Genomic DNA, 13,189 nt, shown 5'->3' with positions numbered 1-13,189 from the left:
ACCCAGCTGACAAGTGGCAGAGCCGGGAGTCGAACCCATGACCTCTGACTCCGAAGCCCAGGCTCTTTTCCACTGAGCCACGCTGCTTCCCCACTAAGGTGCCAGTGGGACACTCACGTACAGATGTCTTGGGGTCAAGAGAAGATGTGAGACTGCAGAGAAGGAGAAAGAGCCAGGCAGTTAAGGGAGATAATAATAATCATAATGTTGGTATTTGTTAAGCGCTTACTATGTGCAGAGCACTGTTCTAAGAGCTGGGGTAGATACAGGGTAGTCAGGCTGTCCCATGTGAGGCTCACAGTCTTCACCCCCATTTTACAGATGAGGTAACTGAGGCCCAGAGAAGTGAAGTGACTTGCCCACAGTCACACAGCTAAGTGGCGGAGCCGGGATTCGAACCCATGACCTCTGACTCCCAAGCCCGGGCTGTTTCCACTGAGCCGGGCTCTCATCTGTACAGAGATGCTAAACGAAGCCACGGGAGCAGATGAGCTCCCCAGGTGAGTGCGGAGAAGAGACGGGGGACCCAGGACTGAGACTTTTCATTCATTCATTCAGTAGTATTTATTGAGCGCTTCCTATGTGCAAAGCACTGTACTAAGCGCTTGGAATGAACAAGTCGGCAACAGATAGAGACGGTCCCTGCCGTTTGACGGGCTTACAGTCAAATCGGGGGAGAACAATGGCAATAAATAGAGTCAAGGGGAAGAACATCTCGTAAAAACAATGGCAACTAAATTGAATCAATAGACTTGAGGGACAGCCGCATCTAGGTAGGGAGCGGCAGCCGAACGGCAACAAGAGACCGAATGGGATCGGTCACAGAGCTGAGGGGAGAACCAGGAAATCTGGGAGCTGACTCTGAAAATCTACCCTATCGTAAAACTAAAGAGAACGAATTAACCTAAAGTAGACAGTTCCTACCGGCCGCAAAGATCTCTCCCATTCTAAGGATGCACATACCTCCACCATGCTAGTCATTCTTCAGAACGGTGGACGTTATAAAATGTTATTTTTTTTTTAATACCGCTGATAAATTAAAGTTTTCCTTCCTCCCTTAGCCCCCTACTCTCCAAAACAAGGGAATAAAGTGTTTTGGGGCTCTTAGGTGTCTGTGATGAGTACGGGAATCTTGACACCTTAGTGTTCTATCATTATGACAACAAAACAAAGCGCTTGGCACACATTCTAAAAGTACCAGGCCAGCAAGGTTTTCAACAGGGCTACGGTGAAGTGAAAAGCTATTCGAAGCTCCCGCTGATGAAGAAGGTATCAGCCATCACGCTGAAGCTCAATGTTTGAAAAGAAAACGTCGTCCAACGGGTGAAGGGATGCTTGGGGGGGGGGATGGGTAAAAGGAATGGTGTGGTTTTTTTTTAACGTCCAACGCTGAAGAATCCACTTGGTCACCATGTGACCACAAAAAAAAAACAAAAAACGGAGGGGGCAAACCACTCCGGACACTTTGTTCATTCAGTCGTATTTATTGAGTGCTTATTTTGGGCAGAGCATTCATTCAATCGTATTTATTGAGCGCTTACTGTGTGCAGAGCACTGCACTAAACGCTTGAAGAGTACAATCTGGCCACAGAGACTATCCCTGCCCCAGAACAGGCTCACAGTCAAGAAGGGGGAAGACAGACAATATGCTTACCCGGTTTCATGGTTCCCTAAACGTCAATTACAGAGGTCACGTCACATTTAAAACCCACAAATAATAATAATGGTGGTATTTGTTAAGCGCTTACTACGCGCAGAGCACTGTTCTAAGCGCCGGGGTAGATACAGGGCAATCAGGTTGTCCCACGTGAGGCTCACAGTTAATCCCCCTTTTACAGATGAGGTCACTGAGGCCCAGAGAAGTGAAGAGACTTGCCCACAGTCACACAGCTGACAAGCGGCAGAGCCGAGATTCGAACCCATGCCCTCTGACTCCCAAGCCGGGGCTCTTTCCACTGAGCCACGCTGCTTCCCGATCACAAATCACACCGTGCCCGTTGCGGGCAGAGATTCTCTCTCTTTTATTGCTGCACTCTACTTTCCCAAGCGCTTAGGACAGCGGCCTGCACCCAGAAGCAGCCTGATCACCTTGTATTACCCCCCCAGTGCCTAGAACAGTGCTTGGCACGTAGGAAGCGCTTAACAAATACCATCATCATCCCGGCAAGCGCTCGGTGATCATGATAATAAGGATGGCATTTGCTAAGCGCTTCCTTATGTGCCAAGCACTGTTCTAAGCGCTGGAGGGGATGGAAGGTGATGAGGTTGCCCTAGGTGGGGCTCCCAGTCTTCATCCCCATTTGACAGATGAGGGAACTGAGGGCACAGAGAAGGGGAGTGACCGGTCCAAAGTCACCCGACGGACGAGTGGCGGAGCTCGGGATTTGAACCCACGACCCCTGACTCCCAAGCCCGGGTTCTTTCCAACTGGGCCCCGCTGGTCGATAGAGACCGTAGAAAATGAATGAAGGGGAGAAACGCGAACGGTGCTGAATCCTCTTCCCCGACTGAGTGGAAAAAACAAGAAGAGAAGGGGGTGGTGGGTTTTGAGTGGGACCTGGGGGAGGGGAGGCCTTGGCTCTGCAGTCCTGTCCTGTCATTCAGTCCTATGTATTGAGCGCTTCTTCTGTGCAGAGCACTGTACTAAGCGCTCGGCATGGACAATCGGGCAACAGATAAGAGACAATCCCTGCCCAATGACGGGCTCCCGGTCTAATCCGGGGGAGAGGGACAGCAGAGCGAAACAGAACAAAACAAAAAGAAGACAACATCATCAAGATAAAGAGCAGGAAGGGGATGCACACCTCATTAACAAAAGAAATAGGGTAATAATATATTCATTCATTCAATAGTATTTATTGAGCGCTTCCTATGGGCAGAGCACTGGGCTAAGCGCTTGGCATGGACAGTTGGGCCACAGAGAGAGACCATCCCTGCCCAACAACGGGCTCACAGTCTAAACGGGGGGAGACATTCATTCGTTCATTCATTCAATAGTATTTATTGAGCGCTTCCTATGGGTAGAGCACTGGACTAAGCGCTTGGCATGGACAGTTGGGCCACAGAGAGAGAGAATCCCCGCTCATAGTCTACACAGGAGGAGACAGACACCAAAGCCAAACAGAACAAAACAAAAAGAAGACATCACCAAGATAAATAGCAGGAAGGGGATGCACACCTAACAAAATAAACAGGGTAAAAAGCAATATATTCATTCATTCAATAGTATTTATTGAGGGCTTCCTATGGGCAGAGCACTGGACTAAGCGCTTAAATGGACAATTGGGCCACAGAGAGAGAGACCATCCCTGCCCAAGGATGGGCTCACAGTCTAAATGGGGGAGACGTTCATTTATTCATATTGATCGAGCGCTTACTATGTGCAGAGCACTGGATTAAGCACTTGGAATGGACAATTGGGCAACAGAGAGAGACCGGCCCTGCCCCATGACGGGCTCACAGTCCAAATGGGGGGGACATTAATAATAATGTTGGTATTTGTTAAGCACTTACTATGTGCCGAGCACTCTTCTAAGCGCTGGGGTAGACACAGGGGAATCAGGTTGTCCCACGTGGGGCTCCCAGTCTTCATCCCCATTTTACAGACGAGGGAACTGAGGCCCAGAGAAATGAGGTGACTTGCCCCAAGTCACACAGCTGACAAGTGGCCGAGCTGGGATTCGAACCCATGACCTCTGACTCCCAAGCCCGGGCTCTTTCCACTGAGCCACGACATTCATTCAATAGTATTTATTGAGGGCTTACTCTGTGCAGAGCACTGGACTAAGCGCTTGGAAGGGACAAATGGGCAACAGAGAGAGACCAACCCTGCCCCAGGACGGGCTCACAGTCTAAACGGGGGGGGCATTCATTTATTCACTCATTCAATAGTATTTATTGAGCGCTTACTCTGTGCAGAGCACTGTGCTAAGCGCTTGGAAGGGACAAATGGGCAAGAGAGAGAGAGACCATCCCTACCCCAATGACGGGCTCACAGTCGAAAAGGGGGAGCCATTCATTCATTCATTCAATAGTATTTATTGAGTGCCTAGTGTGTGCAGAGCACTGTACTAAGCGCTTGGAGTGGACAATTGGGCCACAGAGAGAGACCATCCCTGCCCAACGACGGGCTCGCAGTCTAATCGGGGGAGACATTCACTCATTCATTCACTCATTCACTCATTCATTCAATAGCATTTATTGAGCACTTCCTATGTCCAGAGCACTGTACTAAGCGCTTGGCATGGACAGTTGGGCCACAGAGAGAGACCATCCCTGCCCAACGACGGGCTCGCAGTCTAATCGGGGGAGACATTCACTCATTCATTCTCATTCATTCATTCATTCAATAGCATTTATTGAGCACTTCCTATGTCCAGAGCACTGTACTAAGCGCTTGGCATGGACAGTTGGGCCACAGAGAGAGACCATCCCTGCCCAACGACGGGCTCGTAGTCTAATCGGGGGAGACATTCACTCATTCATTCACTCATTCATTCATTCATTCAATAGCATTTATTGAGCGCTTCCTATGTGCAGAGCACTGTACTAAGCGCTTGGAAGGGACAAATGGGCCACAGAGAGAGACCATCCCTGCCCAACGACGGGCTCGCAGGCTAATCGGGGGAGACATTCATTCACTCACTCATTCAATAGCATTTATTGAGCGCTTCCTATGGGCAGAGCACTGTACTAAGCGCTTGGCATGGACAGTTGGGCCACAGAGAGAGACCATCCCTCCCCCAGGACGGGCTCACAGTTTAAAAGGGGGAGACGGACAACAAAATAAAACAAGTATTCATTCCATCGTATTTATTGAGCTCTCACTATGGGCAGAGCACTGTACTAAGCGCTTGGCATGGACAACTGGGCCACAGAGAGAGAGACCCTCCCGGCCCCCACCACGGGGTCGCAGTCTGAAAGGGGGGACGGGGGACGGACGGCAGAGCAGAACGGAACAAAACGCAAAGAAGACAACATCATCAGCATAAAGCGCAGGAAGGGGAGGCACAGCTCGTTAACAGAACAAAATGGGGGAATAAATGCTCGGTGCAAATGAGCAGACTGGTGGGGGAGGGGAGGCGGCGGTCCCGGGGCGCAGACACTCACCCGGCCCCTGGGCCCCGACCCCTCACCTCCGCCCGCCTCGGCGGCTCCTCTTCTTCTTCCCCGCCCCCCCCCAAACCCAGTCTGAAGCCAAACCGGCTGCGTCACTTCCGGCCCGGAGGGGCGGGGGCGGAGGGGAAAGCTGGCGCCTGCGCAGAGGCTCCAGGAGCACCGCCTCTCTCCCCTCTCCCAGCGGGAAGCCAAATTGGCGGCGTCACTTCCGGCCCCGAGGGGCGGGGGCGGAGGGGAAAACTGGCGCCTGCGCAGACGCGTCGCCTCTTCTTTCCCCTCCCACCTGCGCTGGGAAGCCAAATTGGCGGCGTCACTTCCGGCCCCGAGGGGCGGGGGCGGAGGGGAAAACTGGCGCCTGCGCAGACGCGTCGCCTCTTCTTTCCCCTCCCACCTGCGGCGGGAAGCCAAATTGGCGGCGTCACTTCCGGTCCGGAGGGGCGGGGACAGAGGGGAAAGCTGGCGCCTGCGCAGAGGCTCCAGGAGCGCCGCCTCTTCTCCCCTCTCCCTCCTCCCAGCGGGAAGCCAAATTGGCGGCGTCACTTCCGGCCCCGAGGGGCGGGGGCGGAGGGGAAAACTGGCGCCTGCGCAGACGCGTCGCCTCTTCTTTCCCCTCCCACCTGCGGCGGGAAGCCAAATTGGCGGCGTCACTTCCGGTCCGGAGGGGCGGGGACAGAGGGGAAAGCTGGCGCCTGCGCAGAGTCTCCAGGATCGCCGCCTCTCCCCCCCCCCCCAGCGTGAAGCCCAACAGGCCTGCGTCACGTCCGACCCGGAGGGGCGGGGCAGAGGGGAAAACTGGCGCCTGCGCAGACGCGTCGCCTCTTCTTTCCCCTCCCACCTGCGGCGGGAAGCCAAATTGGCGGCGTCACTTCCGGCCCGGAGGGGCGGGGGCAGAGGGGAAAACTGGCGCCTGCGTAGAAGCGTCGCCTCTTCTTTCCCCTCCCACCTGCAGTGGGAAGCCAAACCGGTGCGTCACTTCCGTCCCGGAGGGGCGGGGGCAGAGGGGGGAAAACTGGCGCCTGCGCAGAAGCGTCACCTCTTCTTTCCCCTCCCACCTGCAGTGGGAAGCCAAACCGGTGCGTCACTTCCGGCCCGGAGGGGCGGGGGCAGAGGGGGGAAAACTGGCGCCTGCGCAGAAGCGTCGCCTCTTCTTTCCCCTCCCACCTGCAGTGGGAAGCCAAACCGGTGCGTCACTTCCGGCCCGGAGGGGCGGGGGCAGAGGGGGGAAAACTGGCGCCTGCGCAGAAGCGTCGCCTCTTCTTTCCCCTCCCACCTGCAGTGGGAAGCCAAACCGGCTGCGTCACTTCCGGTCCAGAGGGGCGGGGGCAGAGGGGAAAACTGGCGCCTGCGCAGAGGCTCCAGGAGCGCCGCCTCCCCCCCGTAAAGCCAAACAGGCTGCGTCACTTCCTCCCGAGAGGGGCGGGGTAGGGGGGAAAAACTGGCGCCTGCGCAGAGGCTCCAGGAGCGCCGCCTCTTCTTCCCCCTCCACCCCTCGAGGGTGAAGCCAGAGCGGCTGCGTCACTTCCGCCGGAGGGGGGGAGAGAGAGAACTGGCGCCTGCGCAGAGGCGCCGGCAGCGAAGAAATGGAAGCGCCACTGCCCCCTGCTGTTGGGGGCGAGGGATGACCTCTGAGCCAGGGAGGGCGGCGGAGCCCCGGGGCCGTTCTCCAGCCTCCGGGATGGGCCTCCAAGCGCTTGGCGCAGTGTTCTGCACACTGTAAGCGCGCAATCAATGCTACCGAATTGAAGGACTGAAAGGAAGCGCTCAATAAATACCATTCACGGAATGAATCCGTTTTGCTTTGCTGCCTCCCACCTTCTACACCGTGAGCCCGTCGTTGGGCAGGGAGGATCTCTTACGGTTGCCCAATTGGCCACTCCAAGCGCTTAGTACCGTGCTCTGCACGCAGGAATTGCTCCATAATAATGATGTTGGTATTTGTGAAGCGCTTACTATGTGCCGAGCACGGTTCTAAGCGCTGGGGGAGATCCAGGGTCATCAGGTTGTCCCACGTGAGGCTCACAGTCTTCATCCCCATTTTCCAGATGAGGTCACTGAGGCCCAGAGAAATGACATGACTTGCCCACAGTCAGGTGGCAAGTGGCAGAGTCGGGATTCGGTATTTGCATTACCCTATTTATTTTGTTAATGAAATGTACATCGCCTCGATTCTATTTAGTTGCCATTGTTTTGACGAGATGTTCTTCCCCTTGACTCTATTTATTGCCATCGTTCTTGTCTGTCCGTCTCCCCCGATTAGACTGTAAGCCCGTCAAACGGCAGGGACTGTCTCTGTTGCCGACTTGTTCATTCCAAGCGCTTAGTACAGTGCTCTGCACATAGTAAGCGCTCAATAAATACTATTGAATGAATGAATGAATAATTGTTCTTGTCTGTCTCCCGCGATTAGACTGTTAAGCCCGTCAAAGGGCAGGAACTGTCTCTCTTACTGATCTGTCCATTCCTAGCGCTTAGTCCAGTGCTCGGCACATAGTAAGCCCTCAATAAATACTATTGAATGAATGACTTCCAAGCCCAGGCTCTTTCCGCTGACCCGCACCTGTATCTCCGATAAATGCCGATAAAGGCTTGGCCAAAACTGGTTTAGACTGTTTTTAAACAGGTTTAGACTGCGAGCCCGTTGTTGGGCAGGGAGGGGTCTCTATCTGTTGCTCAATTGTCCATTCCAAGCGCTTGGTACAGTGCTCTGCACACACTAGGCGCTCAATAAATACCACTGAATGAATGGATGAATGAATCCCAGATTGGGCCCTCGTCTGCCCTACCCACCTCTGCGTTAACTCTGCGCTTGGCCCTGTCAGTCCGGCAATCGTATTCACTGATTGATTCAATCGTGTTTATTGAGCGCTTACTGTGTGCAGGGGACTGGACTCTACTCTTCGGAGAGTACGATGGCAGCTGGGTGACTTTGGGCCAGTCGCTTCCCTTCTCTGGGCCTCAGCGACCTCATCTGTAAAAAGGGGATGAAGACTGTGAGCCCAATGTGGGACAACCTGATCACCGTGCATTTCCCCCCCCAGCGCTTAGAAGAGTGCTTGGCACCTAGTAAGAGCTTACTGATGATGGCATTTGTTATTTGTTAGAGAAGCAGCATGGCTTAGTGGAAAGAGACCGGGCTTGGGAGTCAGAGGTCATGAGTTCGAATCCCAGCTCTGTCACTTGGCAGCTGTGTGACAAGTCACTTCTGTGCCTCAGTGACCTCATCTGTAAAATGGGGATTAACTGTGAGCCTCACGTGGGACAACCTGATTGCCCCGTATCTCCCCCAGCGCTTAGAAGAGTGCTCTGCACAGAGTAAGCGCTTAACAAATACCACCATTATTATTATTATTACTACAGTCCAACAATATACCAGACACACTCCCTGCCCGCATTAGCGTGCAGAGCACTATACAATTAACAGACACGTTCCCTGTCCATGACGAGCTTACAATCTAGAGGGGGAGACGGACATTAATATAAATAAATGACAGATGTGGACCTGAGTGCTGTGAACCTGAAAGTGGGAATGAATAAAAGGAGCGGGTCAGAGTGACGCAGAAGGGAGTGGGAGAAGAGGAAAGGAAGGGTTAGTCAGGGAAGGCCTCTTGGAGGAGATGGGCCTTCAAGGCTTTAAAGCCGGGGCAGAGTCATCGTCTGCCGGACAGGAGGGGGGGGGAGGGCGTTTCCAGGCCAGGGACGGGACTTGGGGGAGAGGTCAGCAGCGAGTTCGAAGTGCAGTGAGGTTAGAGGAGCCAACTGTGCAGGCTGGGTTGTGGTCGGAGAGGTAGGAGGAGGGAAAGTGACCGACTGCTCCGAAGCCGAGGTCGAGGAGTTATTCTTCGACGCGGCGGCGGAAAGGCGACCACTCAAGTTTCTTGAGGAGTGGGGAAACACGGCCTGAACGTTTTTGGAGAAAAAAGATCCGGGCAGCAGAGTGATGTATGGACTGGCGCGGGGGGAGACAGGAGGGAGGGAGGTCAGCCAAGAGGCCGATACAGTAATCAAGGCAGGATAAGTACTTGGACTAATATCGTAGCAGTTTGGATGGAATGGGCAGATTTTAGCAATGTTCTGAAGGTCAGACCTAGGGCATTTAGTAATGAATATGTGGGTTAAATGAGAGAGAGGAGTCAAGGGTAACGTCAAGGCGTGCGAGACAGGAAAGATTAGCGGAGCCGTCTAAGGGCAAGGGCAGGTTTGGGGTGGGAAGGTGAGGTGTGTGTTAGACAAGCTAAATTCGAGGTGACAGTGGGACATGCCCAAGCCCGGGCTCTTTCCACTGAGCCACGCTGACGTGGCATTAGTCCTGACTTCAAGTCTGGCCCAGGGACACCAGGGCAGCAGGCTTCAGAGATGAGTTAGGGAGGCGGACGGGTGACAGAGTTCACCAGCACATCAAGCGCTTAGTACAGTGCTCTGCACATCATAAGCGCTCAATAAATACTACTGAATGAATCCCGACAACAAGCCGACAGCGATGGGCCTTTCCCTACCTAAGAGGGGCGTAAAAGAAACCAATCTCACCCCGGTGTTCTCTTAAATGTCAGCCCGTTGTGGGCGGGGACTGTCTCTATTGCTGAACTGTACTTTCCAAGCGCTTAGTTTTGCACACAGTAAGCGCTCAATAAATACGACTGAATGAATGAACGTTCATATTTTCTCCGGGTCACTTTGAAAACTCTACGAATAGGCTACCAGCACGACCGCAGATGGAGGTGGGGCGTTCGGGGAGAGACGCGGCCACGGAGTCGCTACGGGTCGGAGACGCTACGGGTCGGAGACGACTCGAAGGCGTAACGCGAGACGGGACGACTTTGATGCGCTAAAGAAAGCCTCTGTTGTTCTGAACTGAAGCCTTGACCGTACCTGGGTGGCAAGAACAGAGCAAATAAGTCAGGGAGGGAAAAGAAAACTTGCGGCGATACACAAAATACGCAAAACTTGCAGCGGTACCCACGACGAAGGCCAATTTACACAGTATACACATGCGTAAGGACAAATAGAAGCAGCGTGGCTCATTGGAAAGAGCCTGGGCTTGGGAGTCAGAGGTCATGAGTTCGACTCCCGGCTCTGCCACTTGTCAGCTGTGTGACCGTGGGCAAGTCACTTCACTTCTCTGTGCCTCAGCTCCCTCATCTGTAAAATGGGGATTAAAAGTGTGTGAGCCCCACGTGGGACAACCTGATTACCTTGTATCTCCCCCAGTGCTTAGAACAGTGCTCGGCACCTAGTAAGCACTTAACAAATACCAACATTATTAAATAGAAGGCTGTAAATGAGACTTACTACAGAGGTGGGCAGAGAAATGAAATCCAGGTGGTAGAGGGAAAGTCAGAATATGAGGGAAAGTTATATCTTAAATACACGGGCTCGTTTGGGACTGGGAATGTGTCTTTTTATTGCTATTGTACTCTCCCGAGCGCTCTTTACGGTGTTCTGCACACAGAAAGCGATCAGTAAATATGACCGAATGAACTTATGAATGGGGAAGCCGTTTAACCTACGGGGAAAGAGCAGGGGCCTAGGAGTCGGAGGGTCTCGCTTCTACCTAACCCCAGCTCTGCCACTTTTCTGCCATGTGACCTGAGGCAAATCACTTTCTACGTCCTCAGTTACCTCATCTTTAAAAGGGGGATTAAACTCTCCTTCTCCCAATTTAGATTGTGAGCCCCCACATAGGACGGGGACTGTGTCTCAACTTATTATCTTGTATTTACCCCAGTGATTGGCACAGTGCCTGGCACACTGTGTTTAAGAAATTCCATTCTTTTTCTTTTTTAAAAAAGAACTTCCAGTTGTAGAAATGTGGCGGAAAGATTTCTGAAAGTTTATTTGGGGGCTAAACGGACTGTTTTTCTCATTAAAAGTGTACTCTTTCAAAAACTTGGTTTCCTTTCAGGAGATCATACGTCTACAGGAATGTGGGAGAGGAAGAAGTGAGAAAAAGAGGAAAGATCAGTGGGATAATCAGCAAAGTAAAAGTCAGCCGCTCTAGAAGAGGGCATAAAGGACAACTTAGCTGGGCACCCCTTAAACCTGCTGGTTTATAAAGTTATAAAACACAGGTCTAGAACTTTCTCAAAAGTTGTGTGACAATCTAGGGTGGTGTATCCAATCTTTCTTTATTTCTCTCGTCACTCGCAATGGTTCACAATAATAGTAATAAAACAGGCAATCCGTAAATCCCCTTGATTCTATTTATTGCCATTGTTCTTGTCTGTCTCCCCCGATTAGACTGCAAGCCCGTCAAAGGGCAGGGACCGTCTCTATCTGTTACCGATTTATACATTCCAAGCGCTTAGTACAGTGCTCTGCACATAGTAAGCGCTCAGTAAATAGTATTGAATGAATGAATGAACACCATTGTTGAGGACACTGTTAACATTGTAGGCGTATTTGACCATTTCACGTAATTAACGATGGAAGGCGAAGACTCGGGGAGGCGGGAACAGGGTGGCAAGGTAAGGAGGAAGAGCTACAGCTCCCAAATTAAACTTCCTCATTAGGAAAGCGGTTTTAGGTGGCCCGGCCTCCAAGGGAGAATCCGTCCCAACACCAGCTTCGATTTTACTTACGCTGCGCTCCCACGGGAGCCTGCATCAGCAACTCGGAACGAAGGTCCGCTGGGCCCACACCGCCCCAAAACGGAGGCCTCTCGAGATACCGCCTGAGTGGCAGAGGACCGACGGCCCACACGGGCTAAAGGAAAACTTGTCGTTTTTTTAAAATCCTGTAGCTCCAATGTCCCAGAGGCGACTCTGTCTTCCCAGTGGCTGGAAATCACTCCGGTCGGAAGGAGGCTGTGTTTAAAAATACACATTTTAAGTAGTGGGTAATCCAAACCTAAAGGGTGGTGGGACAGGGCTGCCGGGCTCGGAGAAGAGAAGGCATAAAAGCTAGCAGACTTCTTGACTAGTTTTGCCTCAGGTTGAATGAAACACCCTCAATCAGAAGGAGATGAATTTCTTCAGACCCTGAATGTGAGTGTCATTATATGCAAGAGCATTACATCCTAAATAAGACAGAAATTATAGAGATTTGACTCAATTTTTCAATCAAATCCCCCAAAGCCTGAAAAAAAAAAACTTAAACATTTTTATGTTTTTCTTTACACTTTCATTAACAAAATGGGTCTTTTTACAAATAACAATAATAATAATAATGTTGGTATTTGTTAAGCGCTTACTATGTGCAGAGCACTGTTCTAAGCACTGGGGTAGATACAGGGTCATCGGGTTGTCCCACGTGAGGCTCAGAGTTAATCTTAATCCCCATTTTACAGAGAGGGTAACTGAGGCAAAAAGAAGTTAAGTGATTTGCCCACAGTCACACAGCTGACAAGTGGCAGAGGCGGGAGTCGAACCCATGACCCTTGACTCCGAAGCCCAGGCTCTTTCCACCGAGCCACGCTAAAGCCATCCCTATTCTGCCACAGCTGGCTTGTCGATTATTAATGCTTTTACGTTATGAACTGTCAATGTCCCCGCTACCATTCACACATTCAACATGTATTTTGGGATGTGGCAACCGGAGAGTTACTTATTTTAAAGTTGTTCCATTCTTTTTTCCCCGCTGGATTTCCTTTCTACCCACACCGTAAAAAATCTGGGGTTTTCCTAAGTTACTGGCCAAAGCGGTCAACTTGTGCCTCCTCCTGAATGAGGCATCATTCTCCTCCTCCAAAATCGCGCCTCTGCCGGGAAACCGAGGTTCGGATATCTGTTAAATTTTGGCTCGAATCTGGGGTCTTGACTCCTTACATTCAATAAAACTGCCTTAACAAAAGGATGATTACCAATAGGCCGCTGTGATATTGAGCGTTCACCTGATCATTTACATCTTTGCAAATGCTAGAAAGGAGTAGCATTAAAATCCAACCACCGTAGACATTTTGGGGGCAGAAGCTGGAGCCCAGCCACCTGCAATGCCCACGCCACGGGATAATGCTAGATCTGTTGTTGCCGAGTTGTTATTGCTGAATTTACCTGGTTATTCCTTTCCCTGGGCTATCTGCCCTTCCACCGCTTTGTTTGTTTTGTTTTCAGGGTATTTGTTAAGCACTTACTACGTG

The 13,189-nt window shown here is 51.8% G+C and overlaps 1 protein-coding gene across 3 annotated transcripts in view; it reads right to left on the bottom strand.

Annotated features, from left to right (window-relative positions):
- The window catches only part of KATNA1 (katanin catalytic subunit A1), a 34,144-nt gene extending 28,954 nt beyond the window's left edge, over positions 1-5,190 (bottom strand). The window contains exon 1 of one of the 3 annotated variants that reach the window (XM_029057867.2): positions 5,110-5,190. The gene's annotated coding sequence lies outside the window, so the exon portion shown is untranslated. Of the gene's footprint in view, positions 1-963; positions 1,070-5,109 lie in introns of those variants that run through there. The other 2 variants (XM_029057869.2, XM_029057868.2) reach the window with 2 other exon arrangements.
- Positions 5,191-13,189: the final 7,999 nt, after the last annotated feature.

This window comes from Ornithorhynchus anatinus, chromosome 2, assembly GCF_004115215.2.
Source record: "Ornithorhynchus anatinus isolate Pmale09 chromosome 2, mOrnAna1.pri.v4, whole genome shotgun sequence".
Lineage (NCBI taxonomy): Eukaryota > Metazoa > Chordata > Mammalia > Monotremata > Ornithorhynchidae > Ornithorhynchus > Ornithorhynchus anatinus.
The sequence above is the reverse complement of the archived record's forward strand: the minus strand, read 5'-3'. Positions and strand labels throughout refer to the sequence as shown.